Here is a 10,438-nt window from a genome sequence, read left to right as displayed (position 1 = left end):
TTCTGCACTCTGTTAAAGGCACAGTAAACCGCTCTTTTATTACACTGGAAAATTGAAAATATATGGATAATAGAGCCAATCAAATTCCACTTGTCTAATTTTCCTCATAAAATTTAACGGAAGAAACAGGTCGCATACAAAAGTAAAGATATGACAGCAACTCCGTGTTAATCTGTGAGTCATACCAAGTTTTCACATCATCATAATTATATTGAAGCAATCTGTGTACACTTTGTGTTTCTAAACGTTGACAGGAAGATTTGCAGAAGTGACAGGAACCAGGACAAAAGAGAGCTTGATAGCACAAAGGGTGAGTAACATCTTTGAACACAACTCAATTAGAGAAGTGCAAGTCTGTGGAAGGAGACATAGCAGGAGGACGTGGGAGGGGATAAGCCAGGGCTATTCCCCCTCCTACATGAGGGAGATTCTGTATAATCTGATTGCAGTTAAACGTTTTGGTGTACACATTTTGTGGCATATATTTGGAGAACTCAAAGTGTAGCCATAGTCTACTTGTATGCACAGAGCGGGAGTGGGGCAAACATGGAGAAAGCGTGGATGAGTGCTATATCTACCCTTCCCGTATGAGGGAGCTTTTGCCTTTTTAAGGTCCCCCATCCACTAGGAAGGCGACCATGGCGACCATTGCGATCTGTGACGATTTAACGAATCATGGCGTGATCGCCGTCCGTCTCCATTTTTGGCCTCCGAGGCGATCACACTACGGTTTCTCTCAACCTGCGCTGTAGGCGATAGTGCCACGATAATGCTACGACGCGCTGCCACGTTTTTGCCGCTTTTCCAAACCGACGAGACGCGCTGCTTCAGCGATCAAAGCGATCGTATTGCGATATTCGTACGCTTATCAAGACCTCTCTACAACAGTGCTACGATCGGAGCGACAGCGATACGTTTACGCCGGGCTCATGCTACGATCTCTAGCGATCGGGTATAAAATGGGTTTCATGCTTGAAGTTCTTCAGGCAGATGTCAGTGTCAAATCAACATGGATATGCAGAATATGGTTTTACCCTTACATCTTAGCATTCTAGAACAAAGTAGTTAGAACCTGATGTGAAATTGCACTATTAGTTAAGTCATCCATTCATTTAAAAGGGTGAAATATGTGTATATGATATTAAAGAACCGGCTTACGAGTAAACTATACAAATCGTTTCCTACAATGAGACAATTTTATGAAGATATATTTGAAAAGATTACAACTTAATCTACTTTCATTGACTTACAATGGTATATACAATGTGTATTATGACAAACAAACAATTTCATAAACAGAGTAGATTCGTATTGAATGTACGTGGGAAAATGAATTTTATACGCTTTTCTCCATGTCCATCTTCCTGTTCTGTGCATCACTTTCTTTCGTTCATGGTTGGTTCCTGTTACGTAATACTGTAAAAATTGTAATTTTCATGGGCGATAATGGGGGCCGCTTTCGATGCGCTTGAGTTGCGCCTAACGCGTTGCTACCCCGTCAGAGTTACGAATGTGGCGCTATTGATGAGCTCGTAAGGCGATTGTGATACGCTCTAAAACCACGGCGACCTCGCTACGGAAGTTTTGGACATGTTCAAAACTTCCGTAGCGAGGTCGCCGACCATGGTGGCGAACCTTCGCGCTTCTGAACCACTCAACATACGATGGAGAAGATTTAGCGTGATCAAGCCGCGATCCGCCGCGCTTTGTCGATTTTTGATGATCGTAGCGGAATCGCCGTCTAGTGAGATGGGGGTATAAATTGAGATATCTCGTATACGCATATTTGATGGAATATTCGGGAAATTATTTTTTTTTAAAGATGATGGTTAAACTGAGAGAGGTAAGGGTTCGTCAAAAGGGGATATTTTCCTTGAACATGATAGCCTTTTGTCAAGGCCCTCTCGCTGTATGGTGTAAAGAGCCCAGTCGAGTGGGGTAGCGCGCTCGGATGGACTCGCTTCACTTGTCCGTTCGTTAGTCCGTTACAGCGATCGGAGGGCCTTGACAAAAGGCTATGAACATGAGGGAACTATTAATTTTTCGGAATGTAAGTGGTGCTTAGACGGGAACTTTATGTAAGGACGGAATCTCAGGAAATTCAAATTTTAGTGGGCGTTGTGATATTTCCCCCCCGATGTTTCCCTTTTTCCCCCCTTTTTTTTCCTTCTTTTTTCTCGCGGCCCCTGATAAGTCTTTACTATGCAACAATTTCATTTTCTTCTTTTTTTTTCAAAAATATGCATCATAATATACAAAGACACACACATTGTATATAATCACCACTAAATGAAGCGAGTCTTTAATAGCGATAATAATTCTCACCAGAAGTATATGTTTCATCAGTTCCACAAGCGGCTTCTTATGGAGAAAAACATTCTAAAATGTCTATTCTTTATCATGTCTTGCAGATAATGAATCATTTTACACTGCATTCCTATTATCGTGTGGATAGCTATTTTTATGATAAAGTAAGATAATCATATTTGATTGTGAATGTGTTTGATTATGTCAGGAGGCAATTAGGAGTATTTTATTTCATTTAATTAGCCCGACTCACAGATCTGTCTTTGTGACAAATTTTGTGATGATGAGAGAATTTTGAAAATAAGAATAACTCTTTGATGATTATTGTTCATGTCGGAGAGAATATTTAGAAACAATGGTTCTCAAAGCATTATTCATTATATTCCGACGAATTTTCTGGGTGCGTTCGTGATGAGAGTTGTGGATGCATGTCATGGATGACGAGAGTTCAAATTGCGATTTCACGCACACGCATATCCCATACAATTTGTCATAGAGGAGAGAAAATTAATTACAAGAGAAGTATCGAGTGCACTTTGTATTTTATAAAGAGAAGACATCATGTTCTGACAAGACGAGCGTCGATACAACATCACACAAACGGCGAAACGTTAAAAGGTTGACACGTCATCATGTGGTTTCAAACTGCTTGCTCCTAGTCCAGTCTCGTAAAAGCAAGGCAAAAAGGGGATCCTCGTAATTGCCAAAACAGACGTTTATGAAATAATTATACGATCTATACCTGGGATGTCGCGTGTGCCGTAAAGCTGGCGATCCAGTTACCATGCGAATGATGTGTAGGCCTAACTGGGTCATCCAGTTTCCCAAAGGAGGCAGAGGTGCGTGTGGATGTATAACTGGGTCATGACCTATCTCTCTGAGATCAAGTGGGCCTGGTCTGTATTCAAGCTTGGTCAAGCAAGGGCAATTTTAGAATCAAGGCGGACTAATCTAGTGCAACTGGATCTGCTATTTGATATCGTGCCGAACTATAGTTCTATGGATGGAATCGGATCAGGGATGCATTATAAATTTAGATGAAATTGTAACAGTTCGAAACATGATGGTGTCAGCATTTAGCAAACACAGGCAGCGAAAGGGTCAAACAGGATTCGTAAATGTACATGACGAAATATTATAGGTGAATAGTGGTACACAACATAATCGTAGGCAGCATTATTACTCTTTAAAAAACCGTCACAATATAATAATTGCAACAAACTTGATTTTATCTACATTCAATACAACTGGCCGCCTGTCTCTCAAAAGTATGTTATTCTTCCGGGTACGCCGAGAAACCCGAGAGCAAAAACTATAAGCACAGAGAAACAAAAACAAAAACAGTCACTTACCGCTCTCACCCTCCGTGCACCCGCCGCGTACGCAGGCGGCGTGCGGGAGACCGCCATTGAATCATCCTCTTTTACCGCTCGCGACCCGCAGAGTGCACACATCTGCTACATCGCTCTCCCCCTTTGCTACCTCGTGTGATCTGACAAGCTCACCCGACCGGTTGGTTCGACTTGCGAGACACTAAGATCAGACCCACCCTTTTTTCCTTTCTATAGACTCGTAATTTACCTGCTTAGATATAAAATATGGCGGTAAATTTCCATTCGGTACAGAGAAACCACGGCCTCCGCCGTGGTTTCGCCATCGGGAAGGGCACCTTAGGATACGAGCGTTTATCTTAAGTAAAGTTTAGTCACGCTCTCAGTCCTCCCGGCGGCTGTTATTTCTTACGAAAGTCGCTTAAATTTCTCGCAGCCGTTTGTTTGTACATGTGTCAACGCCGTACCACGGTACAGCGTGGACGGCCTCGGTACTTTTCCATTCCGCGTCGGTATGGCGCACCGCGTGGGCATATTCTACCATCCTCCCGTTTGTCTTTACTTCGGTTGGTCTTCGAAAAATTCATTTTCTCGTCTCTTGGAACCTTGAACTTACTGGTCGGGCTCCTTGAAGTCTTCCTCCCGTAACAGGGTCCTCCAACCTTACCTTGCCCTAGGCCGGGGGGGGGGGGGGCTTGGGTTCGGGCCCCCCCCCCCCTCCTCCGTACCGAGCCCCATCCTTATTTATGCCTTAAGATTGTTCTTTATGGGGAGTAAACTCTTCTAGTTTTCTACGACGTCTCTTGTTTATCTCAAAATGTTTAAACAAAGGTCGTAAGCCTTCGGAAACGAAACTCTATCCCATCCACCAGGTCTTTCGTTACCCGAGTACAGTTTATAGGTATATACTTATATGCATACACCTATACTGCATTTTGTTGTCTAGACTCACCTTTCTTACAGGGTGGTAAGTATCACGTTTCTTCCCGTTGTTCTGTCCTACAGTCACTACGAGTGACACCTGTTGCAGTCCTCTTTCCGAGGGTGACTCTCATGAGACATCCCGCAACCGCGCAGCGCCGTGCAAAACATGCGTGAGGTTGACACCTACTGCGTGGGAGGATAGGGAGACCTGACTACCAGCCAAAAATGATAAGCCCTGCCGCCTCCCAGCCCCGCGAAGCCATCGGGCTCGCTGGTCCCACTACGACCTTACCCGCTCCCCCCCCCCCCCACCCCCAGCAGCTCTCGGCGTCAGATACTCAGACTAGCTCGCCGTCTCACTGGGACCGTCAGGAGGGCTGAACGCCCCCTTCCCGCCGTCACATCTTAGCAAGTCATCTGAGCAAGTCATGTGGCAGCGTTCTTCCCCTGTCCGACTGGTTATAAAGATCGCCGGTACGGGAGACCTTTAGTTGCCACTTTCACCTTAGGATCAGCACCCTACGGCCCTCCTCACCAGAGCCACCATGCACCTAGTGGCCTATACGGGGGACGTGGCCTCCGCTCGGTGCGGGCCGTCGCGCTGGCGGTCACCACCTGAGGACCGCTCGTTCTTGGCCTTCCCTGCTTACTGTATCACCCTCTCTGAGCCTCTGTGGCAGCAGTCTACGCGAGCGGCACTGTACACCATGTGCCGTCGCCGTGACCTAACACTGCGTGCGCTCGGCTTCTCCTAGCGCCACAGCGCTCAGCTAACATGGGGAGCCCCCTTCGAGGGGCCTTACCTATTCTCCAGCCAATGCGCGCCTCGGCTTCATGAGGAAATCGCCGTCCGGCAAAAGGCGAGAGAGCTCAACTGGCAGCTGCGCCGCTTAATATCCTCTCCCCGCGGTCGTGGCGCCTCTCACGCCCAGCCCCAACCAGGCACCCTCCCTCCATCAGTGGCCCCTGCTCCGGCCCCGAGGGTTGACGCGACCACCGGGCAGCGGCGCCGCACCTCTCAAGGCGGGAACCGCTCCGGTACCCACAACCCCGTCAAGCAGTGTCTGGCTCTTGGAAAGCCAAGCCCGACTGCTGGGACAGGTGGGACGCGTGGGCAGTAACTTACTAGCCTTCGACCCCGCCTGGCGCCTTCGTGTTGTCGGTCGTACGGAGTGGTTACTCCGTAGTCCTCACACACGATCTAGCTGAAGGGCCCGCCTGTCCCCCCCCCCCCATCTCCCCGAAGCTGGCAGAACGCCAGGTCCTCGCCAGGGAGATAGCATCTCTGCTGGCGAAGGGGGCGGTCGAGGAGATCCCAGACCACCCGCGCCTCTTCCTCTCCCCCATCCCTCTTGTGTCCAAGCGCTCGGGCGATTTTCGCATGATTCTCAATCTCAAATGCATCAATCTTTTGTGTCCGCTCCATCCTTTCAAATGGAAACCATCGTGTCGATCCGTCCCCTTCTCCGCCCGAGACTCGTCTGTATCGATCGACCTGTAGGACGCGTACCTCCAGGTACCCTCGGTCGCTAGACAGACGGCAATGCTTGCCGATACAAATCCCTCCCATTTGGGCTCAGGTCCTCCCCACAGCTCTTCATGCGCCTAGCTACCGCCGTGGTGGGCTTTCTTCATACCCCGCAAGGTCTGCTCTGGCTGACCCCCCAACGTATCGACACCATATATGAGCACTGCTTGCTCGTTCAGCACCAGGAATAGCACCCTAGCTTGACTTTGGCTTCGCTTTCTGGGGCTTCTAGCCAGCCTCGTAGACATACTACCTGACTGCAGGCTGCGCATCCGCCCCCTGCAGCTCCACCTGTTGCGGGTTTACACTCCGCACAGCGACCCCCTGCCCAAGCCCATCCCCGGCTCCCCACACGCCCGTGCCCTGCTTTGATTGTGGAGTGTCGCTGCCTCCCTCTCACAGGGCAAGCCCTTCCGCATGGCTTCCCCGTCTGACACAGTGATGAAGGACGCCTCCCTGCAGGGCTGGGGTGGTCACTATACCATGGGTGGACTGCCCATGGCACGTGCCCCCCCCCCATGTTGCTCATCAACATATCAACCTGCTGGAAAGGCGGGCGGTACTACTCGCGCTCAGCCCCTCCCAGCGGTGAGTGCAGGGCAACACCGTACTCATCCGTACAGACAACATCACTGTTGCCGCGTACCTGAAAGGCCAGGGCCCTGTTGCATAAACAACCTGAGAAAAACTCTGGTTAGAGGCAGGTGCCTACCCGAGTTTCATGGTTAGTCAATTTCTCTGGTTAAAAAAACTAAGGTTACGGTATATCGGCTTTCTTTTATTCAAATAAACTTGGACGAGGATAAAATGCGGAAGTGCTAGTGATTTTCTCAGTTTTACGCTCCGCGCGCAGCTAGCGATCACCGCTACGCGCTGTCTGAATGTACAATGTACTGTATACATGACAGTATCGCGCTGCCTGTCGCTGCCACACAAACATGTAGTAGTACGAGTAGCGGTATGTCCGCTAGCGAGCCTGCTACAACTGTACAAGTACAAGCTTCCCGATAGCCAATCTGGTTCTAATAAGTTTTCGGAAATAAGTTATGAGTTATAGGGATTTATCTGTGATTCTGGTGCAATACGGCATTATGGAAGCTGAGATATCGACATGGATACGAAAGCGCAAACGCCCCACACATCAGGCACAGTAAGTACCTGTGGTAGACCTAAGTTTCCACTAGATCTAGTGTTAGTACTAGGCTACGTCTTTCCACAGTGTAGAGGAGATTCTAACTAACAACGTTAGGAAGTAAGAACCTAGCTGGATCTAACGTTAGATCGATTAGTAGGCCTACATTGATAAAGGTGATACATGGAACTAATTTATAATTAACGTTAGAGAACTAGATCTAACTGCTAAATCTAGTAGAGTCTACTACTAGTACTAGCTGTTCTACTGCGTTTCCGACTCCTGCACCGAAATCTTCCCGGAAATGAATGAACAAACAGTGCGCAGTAGTTCTCCTAGTCCAATTCCCAGCTGAATTGTTTGCCAGAATGGCAGCCTTGGTAGCTCTGAGTCTAAGTGGGGCTAACCAGAGAAATTTAGAATTAACCTTTGGTCAGAGAGCTAAGGTTAAATAACCTGAGTTTCTTGAACATTAACCTGAGAAAAAACTATGGTTAAGCTTTATGCAATAGAAAAATTCTGGTTAAAAATTCCTAACCAGAGTTTCTGGATTTAACCATGAAAATAACTCTGGTTAAGGCTTTATGCAACAGGGCCCAGGGGGACACACCTCCATTACAACTACACACCCTAGCTGCTCAGCTCTGGACGTGACGCTGGGCCAAGGCAGTCTCGCCTCATACATCACCGGCGACGAAAATCTCATTGCCGATTTCTTATCACGGGGGCAACATCGCCCCTCTGAGTGGACTCTACACAGAGATGTAGCCCACTCGCTCAGAGTCTAAGGCCGTTCAACATAGATCTATCCGCGTCAGCCCTCAACACACGGCTCCCGCAGTACTGCTCATGAGTGCAGGACCCGGCAGCCACGGCAGTTGAGTTGGAGGCTCCTGCACGCGATAGCGTTCCCCCATCCCTAGCTCTCCTACCCCGCTTCCTCCAGGAGATCCGGGAGGATCAGGTGACACTGGTGCTCATCACACAGATGTAGCAAGAGGTTTTGGTACCCAGAGGTGAGGAGCCTGGTAGTGGGACTTCTGATCCCACTACCGCCCCGGCCAGACCTCCTTTCCCAGCCCATCTCGGGAGCCCTACATTCCCGCCAGACTGCATGGCCCTTATCAGGGACACCGGGACGGCAGCCGGCCTCTCTGAGCGCGCCGCCTCCCTGGTAGCAGCTTCACATAGACAATCTACCACCCAAACCTACAACTCCCGTCTTGCAGGTTTCTTCAATGGTGCCAGGAGCATGGGATCCAGCCCCACTCCGCCCTCTTAGAAAAGATCGCGGACTTCCTGATCCATCTTTTCGATAAAGGCTTAGCGCTAGCCACGATAAGAGGTTATAGATCGGCCATAGCTGCCATACATGCTGGTTTTGCCGACGGCTCATCCGTCACTAACTCTGCCATGCTGATGTGCCTCTCCAAGACCTTTTCCTCCAACGGCCCCCTTTGCGCAGACTCCTTCCCTCGGGGAGCCTGCCGAAGGTTCTCGAAGCGCTCTCAAAAAGACCCTTTGAGCCCCTCGCTGAGGCATCTCTCAGAGACCTCACCATTAAGTCTGTCTTCCTGTTGGCCATAGCCTCAGGACAGAGAAGACCCACGATCCACGCCCTATCCACTGCGCCCGGCCATGGTACCTAGTGCGTACAAAACCTAAGCGGCAGGGCTGGCAGCTCTTCATAGTTACTACAGAGCCTTTCACGCCCGCCTCGCGTGATACCATCTCCACGTGGATCGTGGCGGCAATCAAAGCCGCAGGCCTGGCGGTTCTCATCTCAAATGCCACGCCGCACACCCACGACACTTGCGGCATTAGTGCCTCCTGGGCACTCTTTTCGACGGCGTCCCCCTTGAGGAGATCCAGTCTGCAGCATACTGGTCCTCCTCTAACACCCTCACTTCTTTCTATCTGAAGGACATACCCACCTCCGAAGGCTCCTTTCAATGCGGAGCCTTCACGGCGACCCAAAAAACCTAAACGCCCTCCCTCCGGGCCTCGACAGCCGGTCTAGCATACTTTTGAGAGACAGGCGGCCAGTTGTATTGAATATAGATCAGAAGAATCAGGAGAGATTCTCTTATCTACGAAATACAACTGGCCGCCTGTCTCAGGCGCCCGGCCACCGTCCCCTCGCCTCGCTTCGCACCGGGCTGTCGCTCCTGTTCGGAGGGCCCGCTTCTGTGCTACTACAGAGGATGATTCAATGGCGGTCTCCAGCATGGCGCCTGCGTGCGCGGCGGGCGCACGGAGGGTGCGCGCGGTAAGTGACTGTTTTGGTTTAGGTTTCTCTGTGCTTAGATGTTCTCGGCTTTCTCGGCGTAGCCGGAAGAATAGCATACTCTTGAGAGACAGGCGGCAAGTTGTATCTCGTAGATAAGAGAATCACTACTGACTCTTCTGGTCTTAGAGACACCTAGCTATATGGATAAGGGAGCTAAATTGTGCCAGTTACTCCCTCTACTCAATCTCTTGACTCTATCAACCCAAGTTGTAATCAATATCCTATATTTGCAAATACTTTCAAACATGATGCTGTCATTTTCTTTCTATTCCTTTCATTCTTTTTTCTTTTATAGGACAAGTTATACATCTTTGAAGTTTGAAACCCAGCAATGTAGAAAGAATCTTCTCCTCCTTGCAAATTACATTTGAACAAACATTATAGACAAAAGCCAAGAGATCATATCAGTCTTTGTTCCTCACCGCCTTTTCTCAAAATTGGTATTGCTATATTTTTGGTCTTCCATCACTAATTTTGATTATTTGGGAACAACCCATTCTGAGAAGTCATTCGTTATTTTACACCTGATAATCGCCTTCTTCCAATTTTGACTCTGGGTTATTGTCTTTTCTTGTGAAATTATGTGAGGGCTTAGAAGTAAGGTCACATGTTTATCCTTCTAAAGTGTATTCAGTGCTCCTGTTGCTCTCATCTTCTTATCCAGGAACTAGAGATTCTGTTACAGAGCAAGGCCAACATAATGAGTATGAAAGTCTTGGCCCTGTTGAGCTGGAACATCACCCGTATGAAGGCTTAAAAACAGTTGAAGTCATTGAACTGACTGGAGACATCTCTAGCTCCAAACACCAAGCCTCTCCAAACCCCAAGCACTACCCCAGCTACCAGAAGGATCAGATCGATAAAGGTGGGGACAGAGAGATAGGTGCTTCTAGAAGGCCGGGTCTCCACAGTGAGTGCGACATAGA

This window comes from Diadema antillarum, unplaced genomic scaffold (genome assembly GCF_040938485.1).
Source record: "Diadema antillarum isolate AM-2024a unplaced genomic scaffold, OU_Dant_1.0 seq00001203_RagTag, whole genome shotgun sequence".
Taxonomy (NCBI): domain Eukaryota; kingdom Metazoa; phylum Echinodermata; class Echinoidea; order Diadematoida; family Diadematidae; genus Diadema; species Diadema antillarum.
This window is presented reverse-complemented; position numbering follows the sequence as displayed.